Source organism: Rattus norvegicus, chromosome 12 (genome assembly GCF_021556685.1).
Source record: "Rattus norvegicus strain SHRSP/BbbUtx chromosome 12, alternate assembly SHRSP_T2T, whole genome shotgun sequence".
In the NCBI taxonomy this organism is placed as follows: domain Eukaryota; kingdom Metazoa; phylum Chordata; class Mammalia; order Rodentia; family Muridae; genus Rattus; species Rattus norvegicus.
Window position 1 is genome coordinate 44726518 of NC_141545.1, and position 19679 is coordinate 44746196.

At 47.0% G+C, this 19679-nt stretch overlaps 1 long non-coding RNA gene across 3 annotated transcripts; it reads left to right on the forward strand.

Annotated features, from left to right (window-relative positions):
* The first annotated feature begins 12043 nt into the window (after positions 1-12043).
* LOC134481202 (uncharacterized) lies at positions 12044-18499 on the forward strand. Of its 3 annotated transcripts, none has more exons than XR_015634366.1 (4): positions 12044-12329; positions 12981-13160; positions 13830-13874; positions 15921-18499. It is a non-coding gene; the product is annotated as an uncharacterized LOC134481202 (long non-coding RNA). The 3 variants fall into 3 exon arrangements; XR_015634365.1 differs by having other exon boundaries at positions 12226-12340; XR_015634364.1 differs by lacking the exon at positions 13830-13874 and having other exon boundaries at positions 12138-12340.
* The last annotated feature ends 1180 nt before the right edge of the window (positions 18500-19679 follow it).

Here is a 19679-nt window from a genome sequence, read left to right on the forward strand (position 1 = left end):
AATCACTCAAAGATACATATACACACATATACACATGCACACATAACATAACTAACTCTCCCTTTCTCCCTCTCTTTCTCCCTCCCCAACTCTCTCTCTCTCTCTCTCTCTCTCTCTCTCTCTCACACACACACACACACACACACACACACACACACACACTTTAAGAGGCTTATGTTCAAGCCCATAATTCTCCCTGGACATCAGATGGCTCTTTATGGGCTCATGCTGATGACCTAAGTAGTTTGCAAATTAAACAGAAACAGAAGGATAAAGTTTCTCTCAAAGCATCAAAGCTTTGAGGGAAAGTAAGAGGAAAGAAAGAAATGCCTAGATGGTCACGCTGTGGTTTCTCCTTCCCCTCCTGATTCTAAAAACTGCAAATGCACTCAGAGAGTGCCTGCCAAACCCCTGTGACATCAGCCCCCACATCCCACCAACGCCCTACCCTGAAGCCTCTTCCCCACTCTGCAGGCAAGAAGGAAGTGGGTCAACAGATCAGTGTTCTCATGTGTTAATGAGTGGAAGCAGAGCCTCACAGACTGGCTGGCTTCTTCAAGCCGGGGCATCAGACACAACAGCCTTTGTTCTAATCTGAGAGGCATGCACTCATGACAAACCACGCCTGGATAAAGACAGTACCATCTTGTACTTCCCTGCTGCACTGGTATTCAGCCACAGTCGTTAGAAAGCTGTGTTTGGAGCCTGGCAAGGTTCCATCCACCCCTTCAGTGGGATGTGTGCCTTGCCCACAGCCCATGTGGTTGAAACCCTTGGTCTCCGCAATACACGTGGGGGAAACAATCAAACCATCCTGTTAGAGATTGGTTCAGGGATGGAAACATGGCAACTGGCAGCCAATCAAAGGGGTGTGTGTGTGTATGTATCCATCCGTCTGTCTGTCTGTCTGTCTGTCTGTCTCTGTGTGTCAGTCTCTGGGGATCAAACCCAGGGCCTTATGCATACAAAACATGCACTCTACCAACTGAGCCCTGCCTCTGCTGGCCAGAAGTGCCTCACTTCAATGGACTTCTTTTGTTGGAATACTGAAAGCTATCACAAAGGGGACCGACCCATCTGATAATGGAGCCCAACCAAAAGAAGATGAAAGGGTGACCAGGGTCTGGGGAGATGGCTCAGTGGGCAGTGTTTGCTTTTATGTTCATGAGGACCTACGTCCAGATGCCCAGCCTCTGTAAAAGCTGAGTGTGTCATCATATGCCCATAATGCTAGAATCCAGTGGCAGATGGGCAAATCTATCTCACCGGCTCACTGGCCAACACGTCTGATCCAAATAGCCAGCTAGGCTAGCTGAACTGGTGGGCTCCAAGTTCAGTGAATGATCCTGTCTCAAAAACACAAGGTGATATGATGAGGGAAGCCATCTTGATATTAACCTGGTCTCCACACATACCCACTTGGGAGAGCATGTGCACACACACATACATATACACACACACACATGCACATGTGCACACATGCACATATATACACATGCACACATACATACACACATATACACACATGCCCACTTGGAAGAGCATGTGCACACACACACACAAACACACATGCACATGAACACATACACGTGTGCACACATATACACATGCACACACATGCATACACATATACTCACACACATACATGCACATATACATACATGCACACATACATACACCCATGCATATGCACATACATACACACACATGCACATATCCATAGACACATATACACACACATGCACACGCACACAACCTTCTGTTCATGAAGCTATGTGAACTTTGAATTACCATAGGCTAAACAACTAGACTGCTGTAATTATAGTTAGCTGGCATGTTCTTGCTGCATGAGATCAGAACAAAGAAATATGAACTGATCCCGGTCCTTGGGCGAAAGTGCTCACACAGAGCTGTAAAAGTGACCATACAAAATTCTTCCAGAATCCAGCCTGCCCAGATCGAGATGGTTTGTACACCGGGCCTCACTGGTTGAACGTATTAGAAGCAAGGCTGACACTGTCATCAGAGAAAAAAGTTCTGAGATCATTTATTGATGTCTGCCACGGGCATAAGATAGGAACCTGGTAGTACAGATGGTGTGCATGTATCTACATCATAAAACTAGGGTGTTTTAATTTAAGATGAGTGGTCAAAAGGGCTGATTATCTGTCTCAAGATAAGATAGAACAGAGTTATATGTTGTGGTAAAGTATTTGGAATTTCTTTCACAGATGAAGACGAGGGACAGAGGTTACAGATTAAAATTTGCCCGTTGTCAAAGTCTTAAGTATTGTGGTCACTTAGGCCACAGTGCTGCACACAGGGGCTCCAAGTAGTCCCACTCTATCATGTCAAGTATACAAAGCCACAGATAAGCTGATGGGCGAGGCTTTGGAATTGTGGGATCCACCCCTTGTTCTTGATTGAGCCAGTAAATGCTAGCAATTTATTCTGTGCATCACACATCTGTTTGTAGGGTCCATGTGTGCACATACCCCCGAATATGTGCACTCCGGTGTTTGCATGCAAAGAAATAAAGTAGGTTGTCTAACTATATACCAGGCAGACATTACTGATCGAGGCTGCCACAGTTTCCTACTAAGAGCAAAGGCAGCTCCCAAATCTTCCTTAATACTTGAACCCAGGTGGCCACCAAATTCAGTTATGCTTGAGATTTTAACAGGCCGTTAGGATGCCACACCATCTATTCTAATTATCTTTACATCACCCCAAAGCTCGGCACCTAGAAATATTTATTTACTGCTCTTATCCACAGTGAGCTAGGACGTGGTCCATCTGAATAATCCTTGTTAGGTGATGGTTCAATTATACCTAAAGCCAATGACCAGAAAGTTCCAAAGTGGCTTCAGTGGTGCGCTGGAAGACCTTGTGGGGACACCTGGAAGAATAGACTCGGTTAGGCCCACTTCCCCTGCCACCTCACTCTTAGCCTCTCTTCATGTGCACTTTCCGGAACAAAAAGAAGAAGATGAAATTGATCCATATTATCCTGCCAAGATTTCAAAGCTAAGCCAGAACCCTGATCGTCCAGGCTTTAGGTCCAAAACCTAGCACCAGATCCCCTAATATTCTATTGGTCAAACTACTCAAAACCTACCAGACAGAGGCCGCCACCTATGGAAAGCAAGTGAGAGACCCTGTGGCTACTTTAAACTATTCTTCAATTGTTTTCACTGAACCCCGCCCAGTGGGAGAGCCAGCCCATCCCCCACAGGCTTGTGATGAACCATGATAGTTCTAAATCTTCCAACTCCCTCTGTCATGAAAAGTAAAATGAAGTTCACGCCATTAATAATGGCTTCCTAGAAATAGAAGCCAAGTTGCAGGATCTCCCTTATGGAAGTTTGGGGGCATTCTCCAACATGGCAGCCACCCACATCATAAGATCTCAGCCTGGAAATGTGGCCGGGGTAACTGAGAAATGACTGCCTCTTCCCCTTGGCCCTTTTGAGGTTGGATCCCACTATGAATGCCAGGCTGGCCTCAAATCCGTGATCCTCCTGCCTCAGCCTCCCACGCACTAGAATTACAGGAGCATGTTACCCACGAGAAGTGTCAAAACAGTGCTCATGTTTAGCTGCTAGTTCAAGGTCATGGCAATCATTTGATGATCCACCTAATTGTCCGATGAATTCATGAAAAGGAAATGTTTCTGGAGCTCACAGAGGTGGACTTTTAAAAATACTGCCAGCATGAGCCAGGCAAAGAGGTGCATACCTTTAATCTCAGCCCGTGGGAGTCAAAGGCAGGTGGAACTCTGTGAGGTCAAAACTAGACTCAACTGGTCCGGCCTGTCTGCATAGTGCCTGCACAATTCAGGGCAATACAGACGAATCCTGTCTCAAAAACAAACAAACAAATACCCAACGACAACAAACATACATCATTGAAATGAAGGGTCCATGGTTGATATTGTTTGCTTGTTTGGTTTGGGTTCTTCAAGACTTGGTTTTTCTAGTTGCCCTGGTTGTCCTGGAACTTGCTTTGTAGAACAGGCTGCCTTCAAACTCTGGAGATCCTCCTGCAGAGGGACGGCTCAGCCACTGAAGGCTAAGTTCGAACCAAAATGGTTCTGCTTTGTACCCTGTTTCTATTGTGTGTTTATGAACCTTGTGATGCTTCCTCACAGTAGCTCAGGGCTAGAGTGCATACATGGTCACGTGATGCGTCGCTGCCACAAAATACCTGGCCAAAAGAAGGGTTGGTTTTGTTTCTGTCTTCAGGAAGGAGGCTTATCTTGACTCACGGTTCCTGGGTTCAGTCCATCACCGTGAGGAGGCTGTGGCAGCTAGAGCCTGGGACGTCATAGCTTGTCTTCAGTCCGGGAGCAGGGAGAGACGAATGCTGGTGGTTCGCTCTTTTCTTATTTAACGACCTCAGCCTGTGCGACGGCGCCATCCGTGACGAGGGCGGGTCCTCCCTTCATTTACATACCCAGAGATGTGTTTCCACGGTGATTGTTGACCATGGAGAACAATTGCAACATTTAGAGCATGCCGGGGACAAGGTTCCATCCTCAGTGCCACGGAGGAGTCAATCAATGTAAGAGACGACCCTTAGGCTGGGGGCGTGGCCCATCGCCTTGCAAGCATGAGATTGAAAAAAAAAATCCAAGAATGAGTAAAGATGTTCTTAGTCTCTGCCTGGCAAGGGCTTATCCTCTGTGGGCTGCTTCCCTTCCCAGAGGGAACCCCAAGTTTCTCCAGGCAGAGATGTTCACTCCTGTTGACCTCCATTCATCAGCTATTAAATACTCCTTCTTCTTGGTCCCAAGCATCGTGCTGGATCTACAGACCCAGATCCTGAGGAGTGTGTATGTGTGTGTGTGTGTGTGTGTGTGTGTGTGTGTGTGTGTGTGTGTGTGTGTTCGCGCGTGCGCACGCCTAATACACCAGATGACAGGTGAGATTCAGTATCTAAAACACAAGGAGTTTCCAGTTCAAGGAAGTTAATGGCTATATCTGAGGGTGGCACCAACTGGCCCCAGAGGGTGTCAACAGGCAACAGTGAAACCCACTGTGAGTCCCTAAAGCTACAAAAGTGATACTTTCCCGAGCCCTGGCCAGGGAACCGTGAAACCCCACCTGGTGTTCTCTCTTAGGATGCCTTATTGGCAGAACCCCCACAGGTTGGATTTAGATGGTGTCTTCTTTGACTATACGAGAGAAACAAGCTTCCTGGGCCACCCGAGGGAATTCAAGAGCCCCATTTCACACAGAAACCAGGCTGTAAAGTAGTAGGCTTCATCCATGTCCCTAAAAATGCCACAAAAAGTGAAATCAGGGCAGAGAGCTGGCAACAGCGTCCCCTTTTGCCGACAGCAAGTACATTTGAGGGGGCAGCATGAAGAGTTTCTATCACTCTGTCAAATGTGGTTTTGCTTACTCCCCAAACCATAGAAAGATTCTCCTCTCCCAACCATCTTTTATTTTGAAGTCCAGCTGGGGGTGGGGGATGAGGGGCAGGGGTGGGGTGGGATGTAGGGGTTGTGCATGTAGAAAGGTCTATAAATGCCAGATCTGATTTTCATTAGTTCTCCTCCTCCCCTCTGACATCATACAAAGTTCTGTGGTAACCGGCATCCAACCAGACCCTGATGTGTGTCTGTGATAGAAAACTCAAGCACACATGCATGTGTGTAATGTGTGTACATGTCTCCTTCTGTGTGTGTGTGTGTGTGTGTGTAAATAAGCATGTCTTCCAGAATGGCTGGAACAAAGGAGAGATAAGTGGATGGTGGTAGATAGATGAATGAATGGATAAATAAAAGAATGCACAGGTGGGTAGGGGAATGGATGGGGTGATACATAGATGGATGGTAGACAGAGGGATGCATGGATGATGGATGAATGGATAAATGAATGAGTGCATGGGTGGATGGGTGGATGGATGGATGACTGAATGGATGGATGTTGGGTGGATGGATGGATGGATGTTGGGTGGATGGATGATGGATGGATGGGTGGTTGGGTGGATGGGTGGATAGATGGATGGATGGATGGATGGGTGGATGGGTGGATGGGTGGTTGGGTGGATGGATGGATGGATGGATGGGGATGAGTGTATAGAGGGAGAGATGAATAAGTGAAGAGGTAAAAGAATACATGGAGGGATGTATGGGTGGGCGGATGGATATTTGAGTGGAGTATGAGTTCGGTGTGTATAAGGGAATGTGAGTGAGTGTATGTGTTCAAATAAGCAAGGAGCTAGGAATGAAGGTGAGGGTGGACCTGGATGTGAGTGTGTACATTTGTGTGCTCACGGATCTTTGTGCACAAGCGCTCTTGTGTACACAGGACACCAAGGGCTTAACATACTGGAGTGGTGGTTGAAAATAAAAATACTGTAACAGCCAGACGTGTAGAAAGGATGCGCAGATGCGTGGAAATTTATAAGATCACAATCAGAAGGGGGTTGTGCTCTCCAGGCAGGCTATGCATCCACTGTGTGCAGGCACCCACTGTGTGCAGGCACCCACTGTGTGCAGGCCCCACTGTGTGCAGGCACCCACTGTGTGCAGGCTTGCAGGCACCTCCCCCCATCTTCCACAGCCCAGGACAGCTCTGCAAAGTGAATCTTTGGTGTGGGAAGTTCATGTGCTGAGCCAGACATGATATGAGAAAGTCTGCCAACAGAGGCGTCCGTGGGGTCTTCAAAGACAATTTTTAGTCTGTTTATGGAGGACAGTGAAGACTGGGAACGCCTGAGCCCGCATCTGCTTTGTATCCCGAGTCTCAGCTGTCAGATAGGCTGATTCTACCTGAGGATACTGTGGAAAGGATCCAGACTCTGGCAGCTGTGACACCTTGCACTAAGTAGAAGGCTATAACGAGAGCTGTGAACCCAAACAACCCTTCCTCCCCATGCTGCTTCTCCGTTCATGTATTTTGTCACAGCAACAGAAAAGCAAGATTCCGACTGAATTATCTCCCCATGGCATTCAGAAGCCTGGACCCACTCACCCAGGGCTCGCCAGGTGTATGTCTCAAGTCTCTGCTCCAACCCTCTCCGTGACAAGTGGTCTAGATTCCATGAAAATATTAGAGGACCGTCCTTTCCTCTCTGAGACTGGGTCTCATGTAGCCCAGGCTGTCTCTGAACTTTCTAAATAGCCTAGGATGACCTTAGATCTCAGATCCTCCCGCCTCTGCTTCCCGCACGCTGGGAGGCCAATACTTCTTCACAACGTCTGGTTCATACCACGCTGGGGCTCAGCCCAGGGCTTCCTATGCGATAAGGCATTCGACCAACTGAGCCATCTCCTGACCCTGCAGAGTATTGTTATCAATTATTATTGCTACATAAGTAAATCGTCTGATGGGAAACAGGACAACAAAAACCAAACAGACAAGACGGGCGTGAAAAACAAACCTGGGCACACCAAGGTGCCCACAGCAGGCAGAGCCAGAGGTGGAGGCCGAGGCAGGTGTTTTGCTGGGAAGGGACTAGGGACTGGGAAAGGAGAGTGGGAGTTTTCAAGTTTGGAGCGATCTGGGTTTGTTTGCTGTCTGTTTTTCCTTCCCACGGTCCAGCTCAGAGATGGAACTTGCCATCTGGTTAATGAAGGGCTGGCAAATAAAAAATTATTCGTTCTGGCAAATTTAACTTGTCTTTTAAAACTGATCTGAGATTCATGTATTTATTTATTTATTTTTATTTATTCATGGTCTAGAAAGCAGCTGGCATTAAGCTGTTTTGAAGCAGTATCTCACTGTGTAACCCGGGCTGTCCTGGAACTCACTACATAGACCAGGCTGGCCTTGAACTCCCAGAGAAGCACCCACTATTAAGCGCTGGGATTAAGCGCGTGTTGTCATCACTCCGAGCCAGGTGGCACTAATGTTGAAATATTTTATTTTACCTGGGATGTTCCATATAATATCATAGCCACAAAAATATCACGCCAGGGGTTGGGGATTTGGCTCAGTGGTAGAGCGCTTGCCTAGCAAGCGCAAGGCCCTGGGTTCGGTCCCCAGCTCCGAAAAAAAGAAAGTGATATTAAAACTATTGATGAGAATCAATTACCTCCAGGCTAGTGAGAGACCTGTTTCAAACGAGAGTGTGTGCAACGGCTGAGGGCCTGAGGCGTGACTTCTGAGGCTGTTCGCCAGTCACCACACGCAACCCGTTGTGCGCTCACGCATGTGCGCACACATGCAGACTCCTACACGGGAATGCGCTCCTCAGCACCACGTCATGCACGCCGAGACTCGACATCTACAGAGCCACAGCTGTGGTTGGCTGGATGGGCCTGCCTCTCACCCTGCAATCCTCAGAGGCTCCCCATAACCACCTGTGAAGGGACAGACACCTTTGCAATAACATCTTCGTTGTCCAGTAGGCACACAGCGGGCTGGTAATAGGACACGTGTGTTCAGACAAGCAGGCTAGAAGAACAGAGAACCTCAGGGAGGAAGTTGGACTTTGCAGAGTAAGATGGTTGACTGGCGGTGGATACCAGTAACAGGCAATCCTCGCTGTCAGCCCAGGATGTGGAAAAAGTCTGAACCCCCTGACTGTTGTCCCAACAAAGAGAGCGCCTTGTACCTACAAGGCAACTGCAGCGCAAACAGGCCTGAGTACAGTTCCAGGCAGCAGGTCCGCTCCGTCCTGAGCCCAAACCAGCTTAGCTGACTTCCAGGACAGGCTGCTTGGAATGCAGCCCCACAGAGAAGACTGCAAGCAAGGAGAGAAAGACAGATGCTCCGACTTGGCTTTTCCTCTCTGCTTGCCTTGATTGCCAAAGACCTGGAACTGAGGACTTAGAGGCGGTGTGTAGGGGGGAGGAGGGGAGCAGCAGAGAGATCTTTCAAAGTAGTGTGGCTGGACAGCATTCTTCCCCTCAAACTCTGTGTTGGCTTGGCAGGCTCAGCCTCTTGGCGGCTCACCTCCGCTCTCTCGGGGTGTGCAGGGGTGTGTGATGTGAAGCTCATAAACAAGGCTGACCAGATGGCTCGGTGGGTACCCGAGGACTTGAGCTCAACCCTGGAACCCTCGTGAAGGAAGGAGAGAACTGGCTCCTCCAGGCTGTCCTCCAATCTCCACACGCACGGGCGCACACCATGGAAAAATGAAACTGCAATGAACACACCAACAAAAGAACCCTGACCTGAACCCTCTCTTCTCAGTGTTATGGCGTTAGCTTTGTTTAAAGCTATTTGTCTGGGGTGGGCAACAACCTGGCCACCCTGATGCCTGGTATCCTTGTCTAGAGGCAGAATCCTAACAGGCCTGCTAACGATGGCTCTGGATGGACAGAGATTCATTTTGTGAATGAAATCTTGGATTAGACTAGATGAGATTGTATCGTCCTAAATGGTGGAAAAGGTAAAACAGAGTTTTGTCACGTTTAAACATGTGCGCGCACGCGCGCATCCACACACACACACACACACACACACACACACACACACACACACCCTCAGCTCTTGTTCAGATGGACTTCGGGATGAGCCCTAAGCTCTCCTGATTTCTGCTAATGTTCCCGATAGCCATTCACTTCCTGGTTGTCTGTTTCCTCCACCCTGATTGGCCAGATTCCAGTTTACTTGGGAGCTATGTTATGAAGACCTTGAAGCCTCCTCCAGGAAAAGGAAAACTTCCCTCTTCTCTCCTTCTTTTTCCCTGAGCTCTGCAGCCAAACCCACCCCTACCCTCCAAGATGCAGACTGTTCCAACCTCGGATGCTGACATATCCATTCTAGAACCATCCTTTGTCCCCAGAGTGCAGCACCTCGGCATCCAGAGCGCGGCCTCTCACACTGAGATGTCCTGGGGCCTGCACCCCAGATTTTGACTCAGACCACAAGACCATCTCATTCATCCGCCAAGTGCCCTCCCCACCTGACCCACAGACACGCAGACTCACGGACAGACACAGCCTTCTCTCCCTTCTCTCCCTCCACCCACGCCTTTTCCACGGAGCCAGATCTGGGGGTGGGGTGAGAAGAAAGCCAAATGTCTTCCAACCACAGACTAGTGACAGTGTTGTCCTTACAACACCAACCAAAGATCTAATTTTTTTCCCCTTTCCTGAATGCCTAAAAGGAGTTGGAAAACCCGAGGGCACCGTACCCTTGTTTTCTGCTCAATGGAGTCTGGCCAGAATCCACCCACAACTAAACAAAGCATCCTTTCTTGTCCTAGCGAAGTTCTCAAAATCTGGCCAGCCTAACACCCACCCAGAACAGCCCCTTGACCTGACTCCTGCCTTCCTCCTCCGTGCCTTTTGATGGCATTGTTCGATATTCAAAATCAGACCCAAAGTGCCTGTCCACACCCTAGTCTGAAAGACCAAGAACAGAATTTTTAAAAAAAATAGAAAAATAAAATCTGTGGTCTAACCAGTGGTTGGAGCGCCATCTGCTGGCCATGTTATGGGCAGCGCCTCCCTCACTAGCCCTTATGGCTCCAAGTTCGCTTATTTCAAAGTCTTTTCGGAGTTTGACTCCGAGAGAGTATAGCTTCAGGCGTGGGAACTTGTGCTTTTAAGTACGTTAATATCCCATTATTCTATTATGGGAATACGCATTTAGGAATAAAGGCTCTTTTTAAAAAATCTTTTATTCTTTTTCTTTTAAAGCTATTTAAAGGCCCGATCAGACATCTGGGAGGGATGATCTCAGCTTACAACTGCTTTTATTACTGCCACACTTGTTCCTACTATCGTGATAATGACTGTGGCATTGTATTAATCAATAAATCATAACGAACTCGGTTTTTACACACTCTTAACACACACACACACACACACACACACACACACACACTCAGGTCTGTAGGCCCCAGTTTGCAGGAGAATTTATGATTCTTGGTGGGAGTGAGAAGGAGACCATAACGCAACAAAGACCAAAACAAACAAACAAACAAACAATCAAACAAACAGGAAGGAGTTCTTTTAGAAAAAGGAGGAAGCTTTTTCTAAAAGAGACTCTCAGCTTGGGGAGGCAGAGTTGGGATTGAGTTAATAAATGTCTCTCATATCTGCTCAGTCAAAGTCTTTTTATCTGGGATATTATGTTTTTTATCTCATTAAAAATCAGAGGAAAAGCACAGGATTTTTTCTCTGTAAATATTTAGCCTGTCCTCTGAGGAGAGAAAACAGAAGATCACCTCTCTCTGTGCCTTCTTTCGAATTCACTTTGGCCAAATCACTTAGGCAGTCGAGTGGGTGGAGGAGAAAAGGGGTTCTTCTCCCTTGAATGAACGCATATGCCTGTCTGATTTGGAATATTCCCTCAGCAAAGGTGCCCACCAAGTGCGGGTTTGGGTAGTCACGGGAAGCATGCGGCATCCACGGCCTGAGTGCCCATAGCTGCTACAGCACAGCTCACCGTGAGGAAGGCTGGCCGAGTCACACAAGCCCTGTGGGATTCTAGAAGCCCCTTTCCGTGGGCCTTGCTAGGGCCCACCCAGCACTCTGAGCTCTCCTTGACCCACCATGGAGGATTTGGAGAACAATCCTCGCTGTTCCCGGTCCCTTCGCCAGATTCCTTCCTTTCTAGTATTTTTAGTTCCCGAGCTACAACCTCATTTATAAGAAAAGTCGGGGAAGCCTGGGAAAAATCTCGTCAATGAAGCATCCAGCTTGTCTGTCCATTTTATTGAATGGGTAATTTATTTTTCCCTGGAAGCTGGGTGTCCCCCCCGAGTGGAGGCAAATACAAAACACAGATGTAGAAGTAATTTTATTTCAACATTTAGTATGTAAAATTCTCACTTCAAAAAAACGCCAAAAATAGCCTATCCCCAAACAGATTTTTCTGGAACTTAACCCCTTCTGATTAGGAGCGAGGTTGTGTCTGCCACAGATTCAGCTACCGAAAACCTTAATGAAATCTCCCCTTGGCCTCCCCCTCCAAGGCCACTCCTGGTCTCTAGTCCCTGAGGTGTAAGAAGTTGAGGCAGAATCCGAACAGTTCAAATGGAAACTGGTTCTTCACCGAGTCTCCCCCGACTAAGAAGTTTGAGGAGGTCGTTTTAATCATTGTATGTTCAAAATCCCCGCTGCTGAGTTCAACGCAGCTCTCTGCGCTGTCTGCGGACGGGTTTTTGTTTGGACTTTCAGTGGGACTGGGGGGGGGGGGGGGAGAGAGAGAGAGAGAGAGAGAGAGAGAGAGAGAGAGAGAGAGAGAGAGAGAGAGAGAGAGAAATAGCCCTGCTTTGAAGTTCCCACATAATTACTGTAAAGATCTGTGAAAATACAGAGCCAGGAGCCAGCGCTTTGCTCAAATCTGGAGGATGCAAAGGCCGTGCGCAGTCCAGGAAGACTCTCAGAGCGGCGCTACTTCCAGAAAAATGCAGCCAAGGTAGATGGGAGGTGTGTGTTTCCACCCCTGTGTGTCTGCAGGAGGCAGTAAGAGGAAGAAGAGCAAGGAGAAGAAACTGGAGAGGGGAAAGAGATCCAGAGAAAAGGAAAACACTTACTGGGGGAGGGGAAGGTGCTGGTACTATTTACAAAGACTGGCGCAGAAACTAAACACTGCAGATACGATACGGAAGGTTGGGGGTCGGGGGTGGCAGGTTCTGGTCTCCGCTTCTTTGTAAGAATACAAGCTAGGGACATCCGAGGAGAAAATGGTTGCAGCCCTGGAGATTTGTTCTCTCTGACCGATCGGCCCAGCTGCAGCGGCTGGGAAAGTTCTTGATGTCACAGTGCCCCCTGGAGTAGCACCTGGAAGGGACCCCAAGGGCCACCCTGCGGCTCCTTCCCATCGTCTTTGTGCTTCTTACTGTGGAAGGAGGAGGCTTTAGAGGGTCTCCCACTGGCCAGGCCGGGGGACAGACAGACGGGGACAGCTTTGAGAAGTAACTTCCGATTTCTTTCAGCTCCTTTGGGAGAACGGGAAAGGAGGGGACAAGCAATTTTCTCCCCCCCCCCCCTCCCATCCCTTTAATCCTATTTTAGTTGAGATCTGACTTGGAAATTTCTAAAAAGACTTTAATCTCCTGTCCTCCAGATTGCTAACAGAGGGTGATCGAATGAGCGTGTGCTGTGCGAGTGGGAGAAGGTGTGTGGGCGTTGCTTATTTACGAAGCTTCCCACTCTGCTTCCACCGGCGAGAACCCTGACGGGTTCATTAAGCGCTGTCCATGAATTGAAACCTTTGACATTTTTCTTCAATTGTTTGATCTCCCAGGTAAAGGGGAAAAAAATGTACTCAATCATTAAAACTCATAGGGGGAGAAAAAAACATTAAATTCGCAGGCAGATCTGGCCGCCCCACAGTGACTGTGGATAGATAGCTTAGGTCAGCTGTATCAATTCCCCAAAGTTCTTAATAAAGCAAATTACAGTTGGCGACGAAGGAAAGGGGTTAGGGGAGGGTGTGAACAGTGTAAACCAGAGGAAGAACCGTTTCCATAAATATTTTCAAGATTATAAAAAAGCTACTTGAGGACAGAGTGTGTTGAGCAGGGTCTCAGAGTTAGGGCTCGTTGAAGCCATTAAGTATTTATTTTTTTCTGATGAATCAGTCCACGGCTGTGTAGCTCTGATGTGATCTGAAATGTCATCTTGGAGGGTCCTGGTGATTAGGCCTTTTCTTTCTTCCTTTTTATCCATTTCTCTCATTAAAGGGCCGGTTTTCCTGTTATGTGTTTCGAACTTTGTTCTGATCTGAAATTCCATCCACCCTGTGTATGGTCCCCCCCACCCCCAGTACCCCCCAAGAAGGAGTACATTCAAGGCTGATTTGAGAAAAATAACAAATCCGGTTGTCTCTCTCTCTCTCTCTCTCTCTCTCTCTCTCTCTCTCTCTCTCTCTCTCTCTCAACCGCTTTTGATTTTACTGAGCTACGAAATGCAGAAATCATTTCTCTGACGTTGAGAACGTCCCACTTTAAATCACAAGGTACGTCAGACATAACTGCCTGCATTTAAAGCATTCTGTAATTATAGGAAGAAAGAAATAGTGTGTGTTTGGGGGGGGCAGAATGGCTTTTAAAGAAACAGTGCTGAACGTAATTGACTTGCAAGCCATGTCTGTCTTTTATAAAGTTCATAATTTCCCAGTCAATTCTTTTAAGTTAATAACATCTTAAACGTAAAAAAAAAAAAAAAAAAAAAAAAAAAAAAAAAAAAAGCATTAAAGGCACCTCCTCTTGTTTGCCACCAAGCACAACACACAGAGAGGAAAAAGTATTTTTTCTTAATGCATTTTTTTTTAAGACCTCAGAGACGGAAATACTTCTCAGGGAAATGTCAAACTCAAATATCTACATTTTATCTACATGAAATAATAAATCAAGATCGGGTTTTTTTTCCCCCATCTGACCAAAAAAAGAAAAAACAATAAAGTGGGTGTAAGACATTGTTTTATGTCCCCCCCCCCAGACAACCTTCTTTTTTTAGCTCGCAAAAAAAAAAAATAGTAATAACAGAAGATACTCTGTTGAGAAAGATAACACGTACTTTCTCAAAACTTGGTGGGAAAAGTATTAATTTTCCTCTGGGTAAAGGAAATTAGATATATGTTTTAGGGGGGAAAAAACATATACTATGTCAGGGTGATATGATCCAACAAAAACCCAGGAAATTCAAAACCAGGCTGATGCCAGGCAAGGGCTGCCGTACCACTGTCCCTGCCGACAACAGATTTAGGGGTATGGAGTGCCCGGGTGAAACTCAGGCTTCCTGGCTCTCTGTCTAAACAGAAAAGTGTTATTTCAACATCAGCCTTATCCCACAGGCCGGGCCCTGGCTGTCTCCACTCTATGCCCTTCCCCACCTGAAACGTACACTTAACCCCAAGGACCCGTGGACCCTGGAGACAATCCCCACCTATTTTATAATAAGAAGGATTTTGAAGGAGAAAGCTATATAATAGAATCGTGCAGGCTTTGGTTTGGTTTTCTTTGAGGAAAAGCCCAGGAGAGAATCAGAGAGAATACAGAGTTGGGGAGCTGTGGCTCACGGGGGTAAACAGACGCGCTGGTGGAGTAACCCCGGCTGTGCTCAGGTGTCTGTGGACTGTCATGAAGTCACACCCTCCTAAAATGTTTCTGTCCCAAATATCAAAGTGTTAAGGACCCAGGGCACCACCAGGAGCCCCTTCCAGAAGGTTCCAGTTCTGAGCCATTTATGGATTCCAGATCATTAATTTACTACGGTGTTGTTAATTACCACGGAGTGGTAGAAAACTGAACTTACGGGTTTTGCGGATGAGGTTTCTGTGCGGCTGATTGTTGGGAGCTTGGGGGACTAACGGCTTTCAGTTTTACCGCATCCAAAGATTTTAAGAATTTGGGATGTGGGAAGAAGCGGGCAGTCTCTGCGGGTAAATGCTTTCCACAGGTTACAACAGTTAGTAATTTGAAATGAACCCTGAAGATTTCTCTTCACATACTCTGGATCCTTTTAGGGTCCTGGCCAAAAGGAAAAAAAGGAAGAAAAAAAAAGAAGGAAAGAGAAGAAAGGAAGGAAGGAAGGAAAGAAAGAAAGAAAAAAGAAAGGAAGGAAGGAAGAGAGAGAGAGTTTTAAAAAAGATTCTTTAATGTATCTAATTTGGATTCCATTGAATGCTTTTTACCCTGATGTTAAGATATTTTGGCGATTTTAATTCCCTGACCCCCTCTGTATGAAAAAAAAAAAAAACTCTTTCTTGAAGAGATTTAAAAAGGGGGAAGAGGAAAAATCCTTTTTAAAAGGCTTAGGGGAAAGCGAGAGAGAGGCTTTCTTTCTCAGAAGCTCAGCTGCGGAAGCTGAAGGCCATTTTAGGCACGGCAGAAACTCATTTACCTGAATCGCTCTGTCACCCCGTGGCCCTCAGCCAGTAAACGGTTCCGTCTACTGCCAAATAAAACCAAATCAAAAGCATGTTTGGGATTGGGGTGCCAGAAAACGTCCCCCCAAAATGAAAAGCCAGATTTCCACGATGTTTGCTTTGGTTTCTCTGCAGGAGGGTTTCCAGAGAGGGGATCTGGATTCCACAGCCTTTCTGGGTATGGCCGTTCCTGTAGAGGCCGCAGAGGACTCTGTTCTCACCCATGAGAAAAACTGTCCCTTCAGTCTTTGTGCAAAGTGAAAGAGAAAGTGACCGTCAACGAAGGTATTTGTTTCTCTCACAGAGCGTGGTTTAAGACTCCAGCTAGTGAAGACTGGGAGTCACTCCTGGGACTTGAGGTAGAATTCCTCCCGCATACCCGGAAAACAGTCCTTGCCTCCTTGGGGACAGTAGGGAAGTGTTTGTAAGAGATGTTACTCCTAGATGGACATTAGCTAACCACAGTAGGCCCCATTCCACTTCCAACTCTCCTAAATGGCAGGTGTCTGAGGTGGAGCGTTGGGTCGTAGCAAGGGCAGTCAGCATTGAGATGCTTTTTTTACGTCCTTAAACTGGGAAGGTGCGTCCATGTATGGGCCTGTGTGTTTCTGTGTGTGCACGCTTATATGTTTGAGTGTGCGTCATGTCTGCACCTCTGTATGTATGTGTCTGTATGTCTCTCTGTGTGTTCATGTCTTTGTCTTTGTATGTCTATGTGTCTGTCTATGTGTGTACGTCTATAAGTGTATGTCTGTATGTCTCTCATTCTGGGGTATGACTCTGAGTCTGTATATATCCCTGTGTGTATTTCTATGTGTGTTTTTGTGTTTCTGTGTGTGTGCGTATGTATTTATGTGTATGTCTGTATCTGTATTGTCTCTGTGTGTTTATACATCTATGTGTGTCCGAATGCCTCTGTGTGTGTATGTATGCATGCATGTATGTATGTGTATGCATGTCTATATCTATGTGTATGTATTTGTATGTTTGTCTATGTGTGTGTGTATCTGTATGTCTCTCTTGTGTCTGTATGTCTATGGGTGTCTGTGTCTGATGTCTCTGGGTATGTCTGTATGTGTGTGTGTCTATGTTTCTTGTGTCCATATGTCTGTGTATGTCTGTATGTTTCTATATGTGTCTGTGTCTGATGTCTCTGTGTGCATCTGAATGTCTGTGTATGTATGTATGTATGTGTATGCAAGTCTGTATCTGTATGTCTCTGTGTGTTCATATGTCTCTGAGTGTGTGTAAATGTCTCTCTCTGTATGTATGTATTATATATGTACATGCATGTCTGTATCTGTAAATCTTTGTGTGTTTGTATGTCTATGTGTGTGTCTCTGAATGTCTCTCTGTGTGTGTTTGTATGTCTATGTTTGTCTGTGTCTGATGTCTCTGTGTCGGTATGCCTATGTGTATATGTGGTGTGTGTATCTGTATACCTGTGTGTCAGTAAGTCTGTGCGTGCCTGAATACCTATGTGTACACACATAACCTCGGCTGTTTAACCGATCCACTCTGCCCCAGACATTGCAGGCTCCGTTGGGCTGAGAGGCTTCACTTCCAGTTTCTTTATTTCCAGACAATGAAATGAAGCCCAATTGAAAAATGGATGAGCTAAGGCTTTTCGCTGATCTCCCTTCCAAATTAGATTGCTTTCTCAATCTGACTGAGTGCTCAGGAATTAGTCAATAAGGCAACTAATTAATAATTTGACTTGGGGGGGGGTTAGTTTCTCAGTTACACATGACACAAGGCCCCAGTCTTCTGAAGGTGCCAAGCTCCATCATCCCACCGTAGCTCACCATACTGAAAGCCTACCAGCTGAGGGAGGAAGGGGGCCGGGACTCACTTTACTAGAGGCCTTGGGAGGGGTGTGGAAGTACCATGTAGGGATGGGACAGGATGCATAGCGAGTAAGAAGCTGTTAGCATCAAAGGCAACACACTCCATATGATAATTCTATATGTCATCTCTGTGACCTACATTCTGTAGTAATAGCATGTCGTTACCAGAACTGTGATTAGCAAGTCTGTGAAGCACACTGAGAGCCCTGGTGAGAAGGCGATTTGAACACTGACTTAGTTGATCCCACTGTCCGACGTGTGGCAAGGACTATGACACACACCACCCCCTTTCTTAAAGTAGGGAAACTGAGGCCCAGAAAGTTCAAACCACCTGACAAATAGGATAACAAAACACTAAAGACAATATTGAGGACTTCGACCCAGGGCGGTGACTCCAGACCCTGCTGCCCTCTAATTCGTTTCCTCTCTAAGCGTGCGACCGAACCAAGGGACGCCTTGGGAATGTTCTTGGTCCCTTGAGAAAACAGTCACACCAGACTGATTCTGTCTTCTCTGTGGCCATGTGAGAGGCATGTCTCTCTGAGCCTCAGTTTCCCCTACGCAAAGAGACCCAAGAAGACCCTTTGAAAGCATCGCTGAACACCCAGCTTTATACAGAGGAAAATAATTAGCAAGCACCAGTCTGGGGATGCTCAAACACCAGATTTGAAGACACTAAAAAATCCCGCCAGACTCTTCCGGTCTGCACCTTAACACATCTGGAAAGGGTTCCTGACTTTTGTTAAGAATAAACCAACCTGGAGTTGGGGATTTAGCTCAGTAGTAGAAGCGCAAGGAAGCGCAAGACCCTGGGTTCGGTCCCCAGCTCCAAAAAAAAAGAACCAAAAAAAAAAAAAAAAAAAAGAATAAACCAACCTTGATATGGCACGGGGCTTGCCTTGCCTGAGCCTCAAAGTGAAATAATGACATTCAAAATGCAGAGTCTGAGTCCTCACAGACTCCTGTGAACAACAAAGGGGAAAGCGTTCCCTCTGTGAGCAGTGGTGAGCAGGTGATCGATCGAGTAGTGGACTTGGAGTCAGGATAACAATAACAGGGCCGGTGTGAGGTCCATAGAATGACTGTGAGGACGGTGACCATGACAGTGAGGAGGATGAACACGGTGGCGCTGATGGTGATGGCCGTGCTGGTGCTGATGACAGGGGTGGCCGTGACGGTGATGGTGGTGGTAAAATATACCGCTGAGGATGTGGGTTGGGGATGGTGATGATGTTGGTGGGGAAGAGGGCGATGATGGGGGCCATAGGGTTTGGTAGTTGTGATGGCGGTGGTGGTAGAGATGGAGATGGAGGGGGGTGGGGGGGATGGTGGTGGTGGTAGTGGTGTGCAGGGCATAGTGTTTTTAACAGTGACAGGGTAAAGCGCTGGGGCTATCTGCTGTACTCTACAGACTAAAATACAGAGGTCCCATGTAAGAGGCCTGGTTGAGATAGAAATCTATCTTCCCCCGCTGGCCCACTGCCTTTGTCCACCACTCCATGCTAAAAATAATCGAAGGGAGAACTGGCTGAAGGAAACTGGGAACAGCAGGTCAGAGTAAGGACCAGCGACCTCAACCTTCTCCCACTCCAGCTCACTTCACATGGCCAAACAGCTCACTCTGTCCTCATCAGACCTCGGGCACTACCTTTTAGGGATGAAGCCACCTTCCTGTGCCCAGCTGAGATGGGGAGGGAGGGGAGGCTGTAGCAGGCTCCTGTGCAACCGTGAAGTAGTTCCCAGACCAGAACTGCATGACAGCGAGTCCCATTTGCTTCTCTCTGGGGGAGATATTTACTTTTACTGGTTGGATTCAGGAGGCAAAATAATCAAGTAAAATTTACTATTTCACTTTCCACGTGGGACTAAGGCTTGTGGCCAAGTCTGGGAGAAACCAGAGCTGTGATAGAGAAAGAAAGGGGACTGAGACGGGGAGATACATGGGCTAAATGCCAAGTTGTAGCCCCCCAAAATGACATTATAGATCAGCTCGGGGGTTTTCAAGTTATGAGAGAAATTAACCTTAGGGTCCTAAGGAACCACACTA